The 19,386-nt window shown below is 41.7% G+C and overlaps 1 protein-coding gene across 2 annotated transcripts in view; it reads left to right on the forward strand.

Annotated features, from left to right (window-relative positions):
- Positions 1–371: 371 nt before the first annotated feature.
- NRIP1 (nuclear receptor interacting protein 1) overlaps positions 372–19,386 on the forward strand; it is a 103,929-nt gene continuing 84,914 nt past the window's right edge. The window contains exons 1-2 of one of the 2 annotated variants that reach the window (XM_074997680.1): positions 372–614; positions 7,724–7,802. The gene's annotated coding sequence lies outside the window, so the exon portion shown is untranslated. The remainder of the gene's footprint in view (positions 615–7,723; positions 7,803–19,386) is intronic. The other variant, XM_074997669.1, reaches the window with a different exon arrangement.

Here is a 19,386-nt window from a genome sequence, read left to right on the forward strand (position 1 = left end):
GATGCTTTAAAACCCCCTGTTTTAGCCAATCTTGATGCTTGGGGCCATGCTCGCTCCATGCTGTTGGAGTACTCGGGCTTGGCACTACCGCCATCTGCCCTCTCTTTGGGCTCGATTTCAAGCAAGATCGGCGCCCGGGGAGCCATGGACCAGTCGGTCCGAAAATCTCCCGTAGGAAAACCAGGCTGGCCACCCGCAGCACCGCCGGAGGAAGTCCCCTTCCTCCGCCCCTGCCTGCCTCCCTCCCTCCCTCCCTCGCGGCGGCGGGAGGGCCCAGGAAAGGGTTAAGCAGAAACTTGGCAGAGGAGCGGCGCGGCATGGCGAGGGGCGGGACTGGGCTGCGCTCAGCTGGGTGGCGAGGGAGGGGAGGATGAAAGTCAGCCTCCCAGCCATTGCAGCAGAGCGAGCCGGGGCGGAGGGCTGTGGCCGTGTGTGTCTGCGCGCCGGGTAGCCAGGCAGGAGACGCGTCTTCCTCCCGGCCCTGGAAATGCTCCCCAAAGCTCGGCGCTAGGGAACTCCTCGGCGGGGCGCTGCTGCCGGCCGTCGCCGCTCGGCCCCTCTTGCGGGAGAGGGAAGCGAGCGCCTGCGGGCCGGAGGGGCGCCGGGCTGGCGGGGTGAGTGTGTGTGTGTACGCGCGGGCGGCGGGCCGGGCCGGGCCGGGCCAAGCCAAGCCGGGGCGGCCAGGAACAATGCCGCGGGCGGGATTGTTTCCGGTGACTTCCCCCCTGCCCCCGCCTCGCTGTTTGCCGGCGCTGGGGGCGGGAAGGGGAAAGTTTGGCCCCAGCGGGCGGCTTTGCGGGGAGCCGGGCGCGTGGCGAAGTTTGTGGTGGGCGCCCCGCCCGCGCGCCCGCTGGGGGGATCCCCACCCCCCGCTTCCTCCGGCCTCGGCCCGGCGGGCGCAGCGCGACCTCCCCGCGCACGAGCTGCACGTCCAGCAGCTCCCCGGAGCCGCGGGGCGGGGAGGGAGGCAAACCCGCGGCGCCCCCGCAGCCTTACACCGCGCTGCCGCCGCCTCTTGCCGCCTGCGCGGCAGCCGTCAGACAAGGCCACGCTTCCCCTAGGCTGGCTCCCCTTGTCCGCTTCCTGTCCCCTTTCCAAAGGCGCCTGTTGTGGGCTAGCAGCCCCCCTGCCTTTGACCCCGCCTGAGGTGTGTCACCGCTCACCCTCGCGAGAGGGTGTTTCCCTTCATTTATCTCCCCTAGCGTGCAGCCCCTTGGGCTAGTGCTTGGCTTTTTAACCTGGGCGTTTGTATTTGGTGTCCCCCAAACCTTTCAACGTTGCTTCCTCTCCCCATAGAGATTTATCGCTTGGGGCGGGGGGGGGATCCTTGTTCCTGTCAATTAATAAATCTAGTTTGAACAAACTCAAACTACAGAAATGTACTTCTGGGGCACGCAGTAATAAATGCAGATTGCGCAATCAGATCTTCAGAGGCTGTTTTATGTGGCTGTGTGGCGGGCTCTCTCTCCTTTAAGAGCAGTGCTGTGCATTTTTGTTTCGTTGTTCATTGAAAACACAACGGTGGTCCTGGGAATCCTCCACACATGCAGATGATGATGTTTTAAGAGCTGTGGAGTTTCAGACTTTAGGAATGATTCAGGGTTCAGGCTGGTATGCAGTTGATTCATTTTGCTTATTGCTCCTTTCACTCTGTTGTGGCAAGTACCTTTTTCAAAAAGAGTTTTATTTGAATTATTTGTTTGTGTTTTTTTTTTTTGGGGGGGATTTTTTTTTTTTTGTATGTTGTCTGGGGGCTAGGAATGATACCTTAGTGATGCGAGCATAGGCATGCTAAACTCAGGGTTGTGAGTTCAGCCCTTGAGGGAGCCAGTTAGGGATCTGGGGCAAATAGACTTAAAAAAATTGTTGCAGATGGTGCTCCAGCCTGGACTTCATGATCTCTGGAGGTCCCTTCCAGCTCTGTGAGATATGTATCTAACAACTGAATACCAAAGCAATTAAAATTTAACTGAGTCATGGCAGTAATATATTATCAGATTTGTGGAGTTTATTTGCAGAGACTGGTAAGGCAAGACAGCTTGGTAAGAAAAACATCAAAATTGCTAGAACTAGAGTTGACATCTCATGCAGTTTGCTGTCATGCAGGATACCTAAATGCAGAGCAAATAGAATTTCTGTTGCCTGGTCATTGCTGTGCTCTCAAACTTCCTGTTAACTTCTCAGCACTCCCCTCTTGTAGGGCCAGAGAGACAGAATTGAAATTGATTTGTAACTGCCAGAAGCAGTTGACCATAAGTTCAGTAAATGTGCTTAAGTGCAACTTTTAGTTGTGCAAGAGCAAAGAGATAACAAATAGAAAACAGGCATTCAATAGCGAATGGCAACACCTGCCTTTCTCCTGGAGTGGCCTGCAGTCATTTATTATCATATAATGAGGGTGAGATTCCTCTGGTGCATGTGTGGGTTTTCTTTTTTATGAGCATGACTGCACTAAATACAAAGTCAAGTCAAATGCACAATTAAACTGGCAAACCCATGTGAATTACTTAGCTATATGTGCATTCGCAGAGACAAATTTTTTTTTTTTCCTTTCAAGTTGAAGGTGGTTCTTAAAGCAAACTTGGGGAGAGAGATTTATGATTATGGTACTAAAACTTCCAGTAGGTAGAACAGTAACAGTGAATGTCCTCAGTTCGTAATTGTGAATGACTGATTTAAATGTTAACTGTTGTATCTCATTCTGTAAATGAAACCAAGGGGGAAACATGATTTAAAACAACAACAAAGGTTCATTATAGGTCATCACTGAGTTCAAAGCTGAGTGAACTGAAATACTGGTCTTACTTCCATTTGGTGTTTGCTTAACATGAGATCTGTTAAAAGATGCACGCCTGTGAGCTAATAGCTTATCACATTGTTCTTGCAGAGTAAATTTTTCTCTTGGTAGTCATCACTTATGCAAAAAAGTTTCTAGAAATCTTAAACAACACCAGAAAGCCATTAATACTGTCTTGTGTTACTGTCTCATAAACAAACTAGGGAAATAGAATCTCGATGAAGATACTGTTAGGTGGAAGGATATGTGACTGACTGGTTCCCAGAGAGTGGCTAACAGTAAAGCTAGAGAGGCATAACAAGTGGGGTTCCATAATGATTAAGTGTAGGTCTGGTTCTGTTCAACATCTCCATTAACTATTTAAATAATGGCATAGAGAGTTCATGTATAAAATATGCTGATGATAGCAATCTGGGGGTGTATTTGCAAGGGCTTTGGCAGAGGAATAAATTCAAAATATCTGAATCAGATGTAAATAGGATCAGATTGAATAAGGACTTGTAAAGCATGCCACTTAGGATGGCATAATCGATTGCACACATACAAAATAGGAAACGACTGAGTGGGAAGGAATACTGAGGAAAGGGACATGGCGGGGGGCGGGGGGGGTCATAGTGGCTCACAAGATAACTGAGTAAACAATGCCTTTCCCCCTGCCCCACCCCAGTCGCGTTACAGCATTCTGGGATGTGTTATCATGAGCATTAGAAGCAAAACACTAGGAGAAATTGTTCCACTCTACTCCGTGCTGATTAAGCCTTAACTAGATTATTGTGTTCAGTTTTGGGCACTGCTTTTCAGGAAAGAGATGCACAAATTTGGGGATGGTTAAAGGTCTAGAAAACCAGTCCTCTGGGGGAAGACTGGAAAAAATGTTTTAGTCTGGAGAAGGGAAGACTCTGGAAGTTCTCAAGTACATAAAAGGTTAAAAGTAGAAGGGAGAAGAATCGTTCTCCTTATCCTCTGATGCTGGGACAAGAAGCTATGGATTTAAATTACAAGAAGTGTGGTCTAAGTTGGACATTAACCAACTTGACAGAAAGCTTTTCCTAAACATTGGAATAAACTGACACAGGAGATTAGTACAAGAGCAGTTTGGCTAAACATCTGTCAAGGAGGGTCTTGATTAGTGGTTTTTGGCTAGTGTACTGCAGTGCATTGGAGTGCTATGAGAACTGTCCAGTGTGCCATGAAATGTCATCAGTTTCCCCTTGCTTGTGGCGCTTTGCTGAACCATTTTGGGTGTGTCAAAACTGATGACATCGTAGCAGCTGGGGCTCAAGCAGCAAGGCTGTGGAAGTCCCAAATGACATGGGGGGGTCATCAGTTTCCTCCCACACAGTTGGTCTTTGTGGTGCTGAAATGCTGCTGCTTGGCCGGAAAGAGCTGTCAGGAAACCGACCTGCACTCCCTGCTGTGGCAAGAGGGAGGGCGGGCAGGCGGGAGGGCTCCTGTTGGACCTGGGACATGGTTTAAATGCCACATCCTGGCTCCAATGGACTGGTGGAGAGGGGAGCCAGCGTTCAGTGTTTACTCAATGTCCCTAGCATGGCTTTGAGTGGATTTTGAAAATGTGTGTCTGCTCGCTGTCTAAAACAGTGTATGCTATGGTGGATTTGAAACATTTGTGTTTGATCCTCGTTCAGCTTGTTGGATACACTACTACATTGCACACCTCTCCAATAAGACTAACTAGAATAAATGGAAGTAATGAGACAAAATTCCACGGCATTCACACTTTTTTCAGCTGATTTGATTGCTCATAAGCATCTCATTTCAAGTGTCTCGTGTTACTGAAATGGTAGGGAATCGCTGGGCTAGGTAATATGTAGGTTAACCATGAGTGCAGTGGACAAGCTGTGGACTTGGGGCTCAGCCTTGCAGACCCAAAGCTAGGAAAGTTGATTTAGATTTTGTCCAGCACCGGTTGACCTAGACTCCTCAACCTAGAGTGCACTTGCAACTAACTGGTGACAGTAGGGAGAGGTACTGGATTACATTGTAAGCCTGTCAAATACTGACGTACTCATACAATGCCAAGAGCAAGTGTCAAAATATACATTGTTACTAATGACCATATGTTCACATGGGAGTGTTAGAAAAGTGGAAGAATTATTTGAATCAGTTTCTAAGGGAAATAGGTACAGTATGAAGTGTAAACAGTAGGAAAAAGAAAGGGATGGAGTACAACTGTGACTGAAGAAACAGGGAGACTTTAATCAAGAAGAAGAAACCCCAAAAGTTTGAGGCCACACTATGGGTTGATATCAGTCCCCTCCCCCAGGCAAAATAAGTTTAAGGTTCACACAAGACTGACAGTAAAAAGGTTTCTGACACTAACAGATAAATTTGATGAATCCTTGATTATTCCCCTTAGGATTTGTTGCTGTTTGAGATTTTGATTTGTTTGAAAATATTGAATTTGAGAAGAACATCTTTAGTTAGGCAGTCGGCATTACCTGTTAGAAGAAGTTGTCCTTCCTTATAATTTCACAAGGAGGAAGGTCCTTTACCACAAGAATGTGAAAGTAGAACATGGAGTTTCAAAGGAAATGTAGCACTTTCCATTTGTTTATGGAAAGCCCCACATAAATGCGGACAGAACTGTGGTACTTGGGTTCCAGGAAATTGGAGTGAATGATACTATTTGGTGTTTTGGGTTCACTTGGGTTTAAGACACGTAGGCTTCCTATAAAGAAAGCCCTCTGCAAGCTAAGAATTGGTAGACGAGGCAAACTAGAGGAGAAAGAGGTCACGTCTTACAGACAAGCCTCTGGCCAAGAAACTTGTCTTCCTTTGTGCAGGAGTGTAAATGGTTGTTGGGACCTATTTCTTTTATAAGGAAGGTGTTATCTAATTGGTGTGACTTTGAGAAAGACGACATGTTCTCAATTTTTATTCATATATTTTATTTCTAAATGTCTGTGTCTACAACGGGGGGAAGTCTTGTTCTAGACATAATCAGAATAGAGCCAGAAGCTGCCGCCACTTTGGAAGAATGCCTGTCTTATGTCTGAAATAAGCTGCTGTGAAGTTTCTTTCTGGGTGGTGGTAATAATAATAATAATAAAATCTCATTCCTTACATGAAGTACTGTACTCTGGTTTTCCTTAAACATAACTGTTTTTGAGAAGTGAAATGAATTGAAAGAAATACATTTATAAGAAAGTGTTTTGCTTTGTATGGATTTGTTTCATGTGAACATTGAAAACAAGGGATGGCAATACAGAAGAAGACTACTCAGATTTCCGGTTAAAGGGGCAGTGGGGGGAACTACTGAAGAAAACACCTTGCTGAGCACTAAGATGAATTTCCTCAATTTGAGTCATAATACCATGTTGTGACAGAGGTGGATGATGAGACTGTGACTACAGAACATTAATAAAACTTACCCTCTTTTCCAGCTTATGCTTGCTTATCTGTCCTACTCACACTTGAAGTGAAAAAGACTCAGACTTTGTGTATACTGCTTTTTGGCAGTGCAGGCTATTACCACCATTTACTGATTACATGATTTATTGTGACTACATGGATAGTTTACTCTTTCTTCCTAGTTAAACCTAAAAATGGCGACTTGTTTATTTAGTGAGGCCAAATAGTTTTTGTGTGTTTGAAAATATAAGAGATGTATAATTTGAGGATAGTTACCTGCTTTGGCCAAAAAGGTTTACAGCATGCTTGTCCTTATGGGATTTTGGGTGGCACACTTGTCCAGAGGGCATCTGGTTTATCTGTTGCTGATATGGAGGCTTTGACTCTTCCTGTCTCGGAGGATGACCCTTTTGACATCTGTGTGTAACTTTATTTCTCCTGGTTAGAATGCACTGTTAAAGCCCTCTTTAGAGCTCCTTGCAAGTTCATGTGGAAGCTCGTTTCAGATGGCAGACATTACACTTGAGTGTCACTGAAGTAGAAGGAACTGCTCTGAATACGTAGATGCTCAGGTCTCTAAGCTGGCTTCTTGTTCTTGTTCACTTCAAATGCAGTTGAAGGTGTAGGTGATAACTAGTTCCCACAGCTTTTAAAGGTAGTCTCATAGTGATAATTGATTAATATAGAAGTCTACATGTGTAACAGTTATCGGTCTATTAAGGCATGTTAGTAGTTGATAGTTGTAGGAGGTGCAAAAGTAAAACTACCTATAATGTGCCACTTTTTAATTAATACTTAGGTGCACTGGTGACATGCTAAAGAAGTGTTTTTGTATGTATATTTAATTACAAAACTAGTTTGACCCACCTCTCAACTTCAGGGTTTTATCATGTGATAAGGGATGGTAGTGAGGGATGTAGTTACCATCATCCACCTCAAGCATTTTTGTATCACAATGAAAAGCTTTTCATGCCTGTTGATTTTAAGTCAACAGATTTACTTGAAAGAGAAGAAAACAAGTGTTTTGCCTGGTTCTTAGAATTTTTGGGACATAAGTTAACAGGCTCTGCTATGGCTTGATACTTTCCTGTTGCTATGTTAATTTTCATATGGGCCCTTTTAGATAGCATTGCCTGGCTATTTTTGGATGTGAAGCTCAAATGTTAAGTCATAATCATAGTATAGCAAGTCCAAACTTAAAAACAAACAAAAACTTGTCTTTGAATCCAGAGCTCACTGTTGGTTTGTTACATCGGTACTATAGTTTTGATTGTGAAGGAACAGTGTCCAGGTAGTTGGATAAAACAGTTTCTGTATTCAGTTTAACAGTGGTCTTGTCTGAGAGGTCTTACTTTCTGAAGTTCAAAGTTATGTTTATTTTCATGACCTAAACTTTGCAGTACTTGTAAATTTTAATACACCAACAGATGTTACTTTCCGAACAGTAAACCAGTAACTGGGTGCTGTGATAGAGGGCTGTTATGTAGACACTCATGATCTTGTGGGTTTTGTTTTTGTGTTTGTTTTTCCCCCCCCCCCCCCCCCCCCCCTCAGATCAAGCATGGAGTTCAGGAGAACTAATACATCCTTGGGCTCCTGAAGGATAGGCTTTTCAGATGGGACCACTCGCAAGGTAAATCTTTTCTGTGCGTTTACTAGCTTGACTATGACATCATTTTATTTATTTATTTTTTGTAAGAAGCCTGGCTCACCATCATGCACTTTTAATGTTAGAATTATACAGTACATCTTTGACTATCTATCTTTTAGGTTAAAACTCTCTGAAGCAAGAAATTGAGATTTTTTTCCCCCTAAAATGCACACCTAAATGGCAGAAAAAATCTTAGATTTTGTTTAGTGTTGCATTTTTGTATGTGGGGAGGCTATTGCATCCTAAGCCATTACAAACTTGTTTGGAAATTAATTGTTGGTCAGAAAGCCCTTTTTAAAGGGTGGGAGAGGAAGTAAAAATACACATTAAGAGTGACTCACTCTTTCTGTTCCTATAAAATAAGCACGGCCCCACAAATAATGTAATATGAGAGGTGAGCTGCTATGGGTAGGGACTTGTACTTTGGAATGGCTAATGAATGTTGTCCTACTTATTGCAAATGTCTTATAGACATTTAGTGTCACTGTTGGTTTGTTGATATATGCTACCTTTATCCCCATTTCTCAAATCCTATTTTCCTTTGGTGTGAAGGAATCCTCCTTTTAGTCTTGTCCAAAGATTGCAGCATTTGTCATTAAACCAGGTGAACATTTAAGGATGTGAGTAACCTTACCCACTTGTATCAGAGGGGTCGCCGAGTTATTCTGTATCTTCAAAAACAGCACAATGTCCATGACATCTTATAGACCAATGGATATTTTGGAGCATAACCTTTCGTGGGCAAAGACCCAGAGGCATGGGTGGGAATTCCAGAGGAGGGCCTAAATTTATAGGCTCTTGACTGGGACTCCCCCCTTTTCAGGAGGAGGGCCAGAGTTGACAAGATCATTTCAGTCATGGAGGATGTCCCATTATCGGCAGCTAACGTGGAATTGTGAACATCAAGAGAGGAGAAACTGCTTTTGTAATTGGCCAGCTATTCCCAGTCTGTTCAATCGTTGGTTGATGGTGTCAAATTTGCAAATGAATTGTAGCTCTGCAGTTTTTCTCTGGAGTCTGTTTTTTTTTTTGAAGTGTTTTTGTTACAGGATGGCTACTTTTACGTCTGGTGCTGAGTGTCCAGGGAGATTGAAGTGTTCTCCTACAGGTTTTTGTATGTTACCATTTCTGATATCTGATTTGTGTTCACTTATTCCTTTATGTAGAGGCTGCCCAGTTTGGCCAACATATATTGCAGTGCTGTATTGCTGGCACATGGTGGCATATATTATATTAATAGATATGCAGGTAAATGAACCGCTGATGGTGTGATTGATATGGTTAGGTCCTGTGGTGATGTCACTGGTATGGATATGTGAGCAGAGTTGGCACCGAGGTTGTTGCAGGGATCGGTTCCAGGTTTAGCGTTAATATGGTGTGGTCTATAATTGCTGGTGAGAATTTGTTTCAGGTTGGCAGGCTGTCTGCGGGCAAGGACTAGCCTGCATTATCATCAGTGATCTGCATCCCATCCTGGACAACGATCCTTCACTCTCACAGACCTTGGGAGGCAGGCCAGTCCTTGCCCACAGACAGCCCGCCAACCTGAAACAAATTCTGAGGATACTCTGTTATATTTTGTATTCTGAAGAGTAGTTTGCCATTGTCCTTTCTAAATAATGTCAAACATATTCAACAAAAATGTTGTGCACATTTTAAGACAAAGCATACCCTGAAAACTCAACGGTAATTGTTTTATCATACTGTAATCTGTGCGATAAAATGGATTGTTAGTCTGAAAAAGCAGTCCATGTGCCTCTTGACTGTGGCACACAGATTGACAGTGGTTACATGTAATACAGTTTGAGCGTATCTGAACTAGTATAGTATATTCAGGGATAATCACCAGACAATCTGAATGGTGTTGATAAATAATGGATACTTGAGTTTTGGAATCCATCCAATATGTTTTGATTTTTGCTATAACCAGCATAAGGGAAATGAAGGTGTGCATGGCAGCCAGGTTATGCCTTCACTAGAAACAACTGCTGCAATAACGCTTCAGTGTAGACACTTGGTACAGAGACGAGGGGTCTCCTGTCACTAGTTGATCCACCTGTCCGAGTGGGAATGGCTTGGTCGACAGAAAAATTCTTCCATATACTTAGCGCTGTAAGTACCAGGAATTAGTTTGGATTAACTGTCACTGAGAGGTATGAAAAACGCACGCTCTCTAAGAGACATGGATGGGTTGAACTTCTTGGCGTAGACTGGTATTCACTTTAATTTTTTTCCATCCATGTGCATCATAAATGTTATGCACACTCAAGGCATGTGCAGATGTGCACCACCAGTAGAAACACGTATTGCCAGTTATGGGAGCTCTTCTAATCAGCTGGGTGGAATTTGAATTTTCTGGGTGGCCAACTAAGTGCTCATGTTACAGGGAACACTGCTTTTGACCTGGCCTCAGTCCACGATTCTTAAGTTTGTTGAATTTGACAGTTGAGAAAAGCACAGAGGATGGTCTCTTGACTTGCTGTAGTATGCTGGCAGTTAGGGTTGTGGAAAAGTTAAATTATATGACTTTTGTTGATCTCAAAACCTCCAAGTTATAACACTTATTATTACAGCACATGGACATAATTGGCCACTTTAAGCATGTGGTCAGCAGCGGCTGATAGTTCTGTTTCTTTTGCAGTACTGTGATCAGTGGAAGAGTGACCTTTGTAGAAATGTGTATTTGATTATATCTCACAGGTATTAGAAGCGACTGAAGGTTTTTGAAGATTTGTACTTTTTTTTTGTTAAGAATATGTTTGAGTAACACAAAATAATGTATTTCCTTCATGCGAGCTAAAAGTGTGAACCATAAATAAATGTTTTGCGTTAAGTATTTTAGTTTGTTAGAAAAGATAACTAGAAGGCCAGGGTAACATTTATCACCTGATTATACAACATAGATATCCTTATATATTTAATATTTGGGTTTTTTTTCCTTCTGTCCAACCGAACCAATAAAAATGTTGAGTAGGTGACGTAACAGTCGTCTTATGGATTCTTTTGTGTTCAGTCTATTTCATTACTCCAAGCTTGCAATACAAGTTGTTGCAAACTATTGTGCTGCATTCCATACTGAAATTGCCCCTTGCATTAGAACCAGACATTTGATATTTTTTTTTTTTTAAATCATTGATTCTGATGTCCAAAGAAATAATTCCAATGGTCCTGCTAATCTTTTTCATGTATGTGCAGATTTTTCCATCCATGTGTGGAGTGATTTTTTTTTATGTGCACCACCAGTAGAAAAACACACACAGGCACACTGAGTGGTGGGTGATCTGCTGATCACCCGGGAAAGATTTGAATATCTCCTGAACAGTTGCACAACTGTACTGCTTATAGGGAGCGCTGTTCAGAGTTCTAGATCATTGGGACAATTTCTAAAAGATCTTTTTTGAATTCTTAAGCAAATGGGTGAGAGGGAGGGAGGGAGACCAGTAATCCTGTATACGACAACATATTTATTCCTTAAAGCAAGAGCTTTCAATCTGTTGTCCACAAGTCAGGATACTTAATGAGAAAAGTACATTACCATATTGTTGAAAGAGGGGTAAGCCCCAGATACATCCCATTCCTGTAAGGTTTGTTGTAGGAAACTGGGCTAGGAAACATAAAAGATTGAGAATCCTTACCTTAAAGATATTTCAAGTGACTCATTTAAGGCTAGTCTACCATTTGGGGTAAGCGCAGGTTGAACCTCTCTAGTCCATTATCCTTGGGACCTGACCATTGCTGACTGAGAGAATATGCCAGACATATTCATATTCAGACAGGTCATTATTGTCTAGCAGCACTGCCAGCACTTCCACTGCTTTCTGGGCTCTTAAAAGACATATCTGGGTACATTACAGTGAAATAACAGAATCCTCAGAGCCACGACTGGTGGCTGTAAATAGACTTTATGGAATCACAGGAAGCTTGGTCACACCCATGAGAAGTGGTCATCTGGCTAACTAAAATCATGCCAAACTATGGATGTTGCCAGATGCAAGAGTGCTGGATTAGAGAGGATCTACCTGTAGTATGTTCTGCAAATAGTGCAACTAATGTAATTCAGGCTGTTGAAGGATTAAGGTACTACCCAGTATAAGACAGGTTTTAGAGAACCTTGCCCTCGGTGAGGAGAAATTGATGATGTCCTAAAAATAAAGTAGCAATCTGTTTTGCAGGCGTCGCTGCTTGGCCATCATGCACAGTATAATCCATTCTGATGGCAATTGTTTATTTGTTAAACTATTGCCAAGAACTGGCAGTTTGTGGGAGGTTGGAAGGCAAGAGCAAACACTGTAGGTTTTTAAAAAAAAAAAAAAATGATCCAGAGACATTTATTCTAGGTGTATGCTGTCCTTTATTGCAGTAGAGAAAGAAACAGTATTTTCCTATGAATGCTAGTTAGTGTTTTCAATTAATGGTTATGCAATAAATTCCAGTATTTAACCCTTACATCCCTTCCATTTTGCCAGCCAAATTAATTTGGTAATAGGGTGTCTGTAACCTTTGGGTTAAGGAAAAAATAGGCCTTATGCTTTCAGGAACTTGGCATTTTAATATTTTACAGCAAAGTTTTTAGTTTAACATATTTGAACTTGTACTAGATAGGGTTAATAGGCTAGAACAAAAGGTCAAAGCATAAGGCATTAGGCTTAATTAAGGGAGAGCAGGAGTGGCAGGAGTATGTGACAGTTAAATGGGTTTCCCACCGACTAATGTCGGTTACAGTGCAGCCATGCCTCAATTTAAGTGGGTTATTTTGTGCAAAGGGCAACAGTGATTAGCAGTTTGACATGCCAGGCATTTCTAGCCAATCCCATCTGTTTTAGAGGTTAAAAAAGCACACCTTTATGAGTTGATGGATTGAATTGTGTGCCTGTCTGGTAAAGATTAGAAGTCCAAGGCCAGTGCAGTAAATGTCAGTTACTGAATATTGCACTTTCTTAGTGTTTCTTTGTTTTACCTGCAAACTGTTTTGTAATAGGGGTAACTGCTGCTATAGTGTTATAAACATTGACTACAGGACAGCGGAAAAAAAACACTGCAGAAATTCTGAAGCAGATGTTTGGAATCGAAGCAGGTCAGGGTGTGGATACTTTTTGTTCTTAAGTTTTAATTTAAACCTTGAGCTATAACTCTCTTGTGCGATGTTTCCCTCCTTTATCAAGGAGGGAAATATCACTTATTATACAGTTACTTTAATATTAGACATGAATTTGCATGACTTTGCTTTAGAACCATGCTATCTAACCAGTTCTGAAGCACTACAATTTCACAATAGTGTGGCGAGTTGGCTATAGAGTATAGCAGTATAGCCAGCTAGCCACGTTATTCTGAAAATATATTTATTGTTCAAGCTAGCTAGCCACACTCAGCTGGCCAAATAGCCACATGTGGCTAGTGGTTAGCATGTTGGACACCATAGCTTTGGAGCCATCATTTTTAAAACATATTTGCCCTGTATTAATTGTTTCAGTAGTAATCTTTCAGCTGCGAATTAAGATGGATGCAAGGAGTTTTCTTTATGTATAAGAGTGCCTTTGACTTCACATGTAACTGCTCGCTACTCTCCCCTTTCCTCCCCACTTTATTTTACCTGAATTTAGACAGTGTGCATGTGTTTATTATTTTGCTATTACATTGCCTGTTGCTGCAGATAGCTTTCCCAGTTGTCATAAGTCTGCTTATGAGCCTAGAATAAAATGAGTGATACAGTAAATCCAACTGTTCTCTTGTCATCTTTGACTTTGAAGTCAGCAAAGTAACCTCACTATTAATATAAAACTATTAAATTATTGAGGCAATAGAAGTGTTTTTTGATGATGTTTTAAGTTCTCACATAGTAAAATGTGGTTATGATTCTTTAAAGTGAAGCAGAATTCAGATTATGTTGTAAGATATGATGTAGTAGCTTCAAAACCAATGCATAGCTTACTTGATACAAATAAGCGCTCCACATTTAAATCATTGGCTTTGAAGTAGCTTCGCAGTACCTTGCTGGTAGCTTTCATCATTTCTTAACGGCAAATGATACAATGAAATGTCTTCATCTGTTTAGGAGCACCCTGGCTTGTAAGAAATTAATATTTAAGTGTGTTTAGTTTGTCCATTTCCCTCAATTCCTGGTATTACAGTTGTGGTTGAGCAATGAAGGAAAACTAAATCACAATATACAAATCCAAGACCAAGCCATTAGCACTGACACTATTCATTGTAAAATTTTAGTTTCTAGTTGTGTGTGTTACGGAGGGAGAGGTTTGTGGGAGGAAATAAAATATTGGAGATACTGGTACTCAAACAGTTCCACAAGATAGGTATGCACATTTATAATTGATGTATAAAATGAGTTTTGTTTTATCACACACCCAAAAGAGATCCTCATCTTAAATGAATTTGCGGTACCCTGTGAATTTTTTTCTCTTTTGAGAGACTGTTTGTTTGCTTTAACTCCTGGTGGTGAAGCATGGAGGTATTTTCATTGTCTTTTAGGAGTGGCAAGATAGCATCATTATTCTGCAGTTTATTCAGTAACATGAAGCTGAAATGAGTATGTTCAGCATCTTTGGTCTCTGTGGAATAATTTCTATTGAAATAATTTGGAGCTAATACATATCTACGTGGAAAATGCATCTTCTCTGTGGGGAGAGAAGGTGAACAAGCATAAATTTTATAATACTAATTGCTTCACTTGCACTAAATCCATTCTTAAATTGCTGAAGATTTGCTTGAGGCTTGTATAAAAGTGCTTGGTTGCAAGGAAACGCCTCTAATTTACTACTAAAACTTTACAGCTGTGGAAAATTGACATGCAGTTGCTTGAAATCAAATACAATACTTGATTTTACAGTCTAACTTCTATAATTTAAAATGTTGCTATAAAAGACAAATCGTGTTACATTTCAGATAATTTCATTGCTGTTGATCGCATCTAAGAGATCCAGTGTAAATGTGCTTGGGAATGTGATGGACTTCATATTTGTTTCTCTGTGGTCTTTGTTCAGTGTTCATACTACTTAGTGGTCGCCATTGTAATCTTTACAAAGCTCCTTGTGTGTGTATATATAACACATTCTGGTATTTCCCATAGTAAATATAGTTGCAATACTGTAGTAAACTGAATTAGGTAAAATAGCAGAGTTTCTAATGGCAACGACTGTGTTGGATATTTTCTCCTTTTTCCCAAGGATGTAATCTTTGTCCCATTGGAGTTGATGGTAAAAATCTCTCAAAAGTGATGTTCATCACTTGAAGCCAGTATAGTGTCTTTTTCCACAACCTATATTTCTAAATAGATCAGTGCAAAACATTTCCATTTCACATCACTGAAAACAGTGGTGTTGGTGACAATTACGGCACATTTGGCAACCAACATGATTGTGCTCTTAACCTTCTCTTCTTCCAGTCTGTATTGTGCTCTCAATTAGAATGTTATAGAATATTGGTATGAAATCATCTTGCTTGCATTGATCATTACATGCAGTTCTTATTGTGTCATGTCTTGGGTTGGCTTTAGAAAAGGAAAATGTGGTATGGTTCAAGTTTTTAAAAAAAACAAAAAAAAAAATAAAAAACAAAAAAAAAAAAAATTTTTTTTGTTACCCGTAACTGATGAAGAAGCAGGCACTTGTTTGGTATCTTGGACCTTTAATTGGTGAGAAGAGACTGCCACATTTTGTTCAAGTACACTGCCCCATGCATATGTGCCTTCCTTTTACTTTTTCTGTACTCTGTGACTTTGCAGTCATTGACATCAATCTGGAACAATTCCAGAGTTATGTAAATGAATGTAATTAAGGTATTGCTTATCCTCCTCGCAGAGTTTAGAGCGAAGCTTATTGGCTAAAAAGGTTTGTTTACTTAAAATGGAAGGTCAAGATAAAGTTAAACTCCCCCCGCCCCCCCCCCCCCAAAAAAAATAGTTTTGGCAATGTTTTTTTAGTTATCTGTTAAAGTAACATTTGAAAAAAGCTTTATTTGACCCCTGGGTGTTTGCTGAAGCCTGTTTTATTGAAGAAATTGATCTATATTCCACAGTGTTTGTAGTTTGTCTTCTCCTCCCTTCCTCCAAAGGAACTCTCCATTACAGTTAGTGTTTTATGTCTCCACCTATCAGTAATGAAGGAAGTACAAAACCAGCCAATAATAATTAGTCTACTTTCTCTGCTTCTGGTGCTTTGAATTCAGGTCTCCGTAATCAACTCCGTAATCAACTCTTTGGACTTCTTCTTCTCGGTCTTAGGAGGAAGTAGATTGGAAAGAGGAATATGGAAAAAAGTCAGGTACATAATTTAGTGACTGTTAATTTCCTGTTTTACTTTGTCATCCCCCCTCTGCCTTGGCCAGAATAAGGAAAATGGTAGCTGTGTGGGCTCCTCTCCTTTTCTGTCTAGTTTGATTTAGGTACACTCAGTTGTTTCACTTTGTCTTTTGGAACTGATGGGTTGCCATTATGCTATAGAAAAGCATACATTCCACTCCTGCTGATCTGCCTCCAGAGTTATTTCAGAATCTGTAGTGCAGAACATTTGTCCAGGGCCTTTTAGTCATCTATAAGCTAAGTACTTGACTTTTAGGATGAGTGCCATAAACCATTCTGAGTAAAGCCCTTACTTGCAACCTCCGTTCGTAAGTATTTCCCCGGAACATATCTATTCTGGAGTCATTCAAACAGCGGTGAAACACTGGCCTTATTTCCACTCAATAAGTACCTCTGCAACGTTGTGATAGCTTTTTGGTGTGGCATAGTGATCACTTCCTTTTTCTTATCTGTGTCTCAGTCTCCTGTAGGAAGAACCCCTCTCCACTTACCAGAATGTTGCTGGGTTTATTATGTGTGTGCATGAGGCTGGGCCACGAAGATAAGGGCATGCTAATGCTACTAGCTCATGGGAATGTCCTTTACCTAAAATATGGGAGAGCTGTTTTGTTTGTTTGAGCTGTAAGATTTAAGTTCTAGTTCCAGCTTCTCAGGTGTGATTTAATTTTCTATCTTCAGTATATGTGATTACTTTTATTTTTATGCTGCTCCTTTCGTACGAGGGTGAGTGACATCTCTATTGTACAGATGGAAAGAAATGGGAGAGTTAAGGCACAAAGATGTGTAACAGGCTACATATAAACAGTGTGCTGCTGCCAGCAGGATCATGCACGCATCATTTGCATGATTGCTGTCACCACAAAACAAGCTGTGTAGACGGGGTTCTGTCAACCAAAACCCCCCATTATCAACAGCCTCTTATCTCTCTCTTTGTAGGGATAAGGGGCTGTTGACAAGGGAAGGTTTGGTCAACAGAACCCTGTCTACCCAGCTTGTTTTGTGGCGATTGAAGTGTCTGCTGTGACAGTGATTGTGTGACATTATGGAAGTTAGGTGTGTGATTTTTAAATGAGCACCTAATTTGCTTTGTAGAGTGCCCTCATTTGCATGACTCTGCTGGCAGCAGTACGCCATGTAGATGTAGCCACAATGATATAAAAAGAGAATCCTGTCTAACTATCAAAACCTCCTTTTGACTTCATAGTTTTCAAATGAGCCAAGATTCAGCTGCAGGTTTCCAAAATCATAGTCCATGCATCTAAATAGAAAGCCTTGTTAGGTTATGGTGAAGGGATGCTTCTGGAACTGCTGTCTGAGAAACCTACCAGAAGTTTTTCTCCTTCCTCCTAGCATTTTCCCTCACCACTAAGATTCAGCTAAGGGAATAGGGGCTGGGTCGTCACGCCAAATGCTCATCAGTAACTTAGATCCGTGTACTCTGGTGGAGCATAGGTAGTCTGCAAGTCTCCTCCACTTCACTCTGTCTCAGGACGAAACTTCGAGCTGACTCCAGGAGAAGTCTAATCGTTGTTGTCCCTCAGTCTCAGAAGATCATGACCACATTGTCCGAAGTCGTCGTCTTGTGTGTTTTACTGGTTGATTCCGTTTTGAGAGCTTGACAGACTATGCTGGATGTTGGGTTTTCTCAGAGGGTGACCTGACCACCCCCACTTTCTTCTCTTGATTTGAACATCAGGTGGTTCTTGTCCTGGTCTGTTCCGGAGCTCCTTGTTTGTGACCAAGTCTTGCCATTTGATGTGAAGAATGCACCTCATGCATCTGTTTATGAATGTCTATAGCTTGTGATTTGAAGACTTCTTAGCACACCAGGTCTCTCCTCCATACAACAACTTCTTCTCAGCACACTGTTCATACTTGTGCTGAAGATCCTCAGTTTCCTCCTCACAAATATTTATCTCCATATGGGACAGAGTCTTGGATGCAGCTGTTGCTTTCCCTTTCCTGTCATTGATATTATCCTTATCTGTTCCTCTGTGTCTGCTCCTAATACTCACCAAGTAGGTGAGCTGATCCACATCTTCCAGGTCGTCATCTTCCAGTGTGATGGTGGTGGTGTTGGATGGTCGATCCTCATCGTCTTGGTCTTTCCTGTGTTTGATGCTCAGTCCAGTCATTGAGGTAGTTCTGCCTAATGCTCATCAGTGCCACCCTAAATATCGGTAGAGACCCCTTCTTGATGCTGGGGAATTAGATTACTTCCTAGGAACCACTGCAGAGAGAGATGCAGGCGTTCCCTTCATTCAGTTTCAGTTCAGTCAGCCTAGCTCTCCATTGCCTTGTATCCTGTGTAGTCATTTACACCTACAGCGTGAGTTCAGAAACCTTACCAAAACAATATGGAAGCATTTTACGGTCACGCTCGTTAGACACAGGTTTAAATGAGGGCACAAAGTGGTGGAGAAACAGTCCCATTGTCTGTAGAATTCAAGTTATCCTTGGAGTGCAATATCAGAAATGAAAGCTTGATGTGACCTTTTTGACAGAGCTCTTGAACACAGCTGCCCTTATTTTCTTGCTCACAAACTTTCTGTGAAGTAATTTCATAGGGTGTTAGGCTTATTTGAGAGAGCCCCATTTCCATTTCCCCAGCCACCTTTTCAGGGGTAGTTAATGTCAAGAGATGTGGTATGACCATTTCTCTCTTCCACAGGGCAGCCCCTATGAAGGCTGTTCTTGTATTTCCTTCTGTTCTATCCTCTAAAAGTGGGAAAAGGCTTAACCATTTCATAGGATATGAATACATAAGATACTGTACCCTCATAGGAGGGTACAGTTCTGCTTCCTCAGATTTCGGTGAGCCTTGAAGGTAGTGTGAGGGTGGAACACAATGAGGTTTGTGCCAGATCTTTGTCCAAAAGATTAGATTTCTTGTCAGTAAACTTGAGCCACAGATCAGGAGCTAACCTATGTAATGTCTCAGAAAACTTTATTTGGAGGCCATAATAATAGGTTACTGAACTTGGTGTTTTACCTCTGTTGTACTTGGCCCAAAAAATAGGGCTGCCTCACTGATCCTGACATCTGAACCATAACGTAATTGAAGAATTAGAAAAAGTAGGGTAAACTCCCATCTGTTACATTTTATGCTTACACTCTACAAGTCTCAAAGTGCTGTCTCTCCCTATGCAGCTGAGACAAGGTCAATACCTGTAATCAAGGTTCACTTTCTGTCACAGGTATTTTAACTGAAAGGTCAGGACCAGGTTGTGAATGATGATGATTACCAGAAGCCTG

The sequence above is a fragment of the Carettochelys insculpta genome, chromosome 1, assembly GCF_033958435.1.
Source record: "Carettochelys insculpta isolate YL-2023 chromosome 1, ASM3395843v1, whole genome shotgun sequence".
In the NCBI taxonomy this organism is placed as follows: domain Eukaryota; kingdom Metazoa; phylum Chordata; order Testudines; family Carettochelyidae; genus Carettochelys; species Carettochelys insculpta.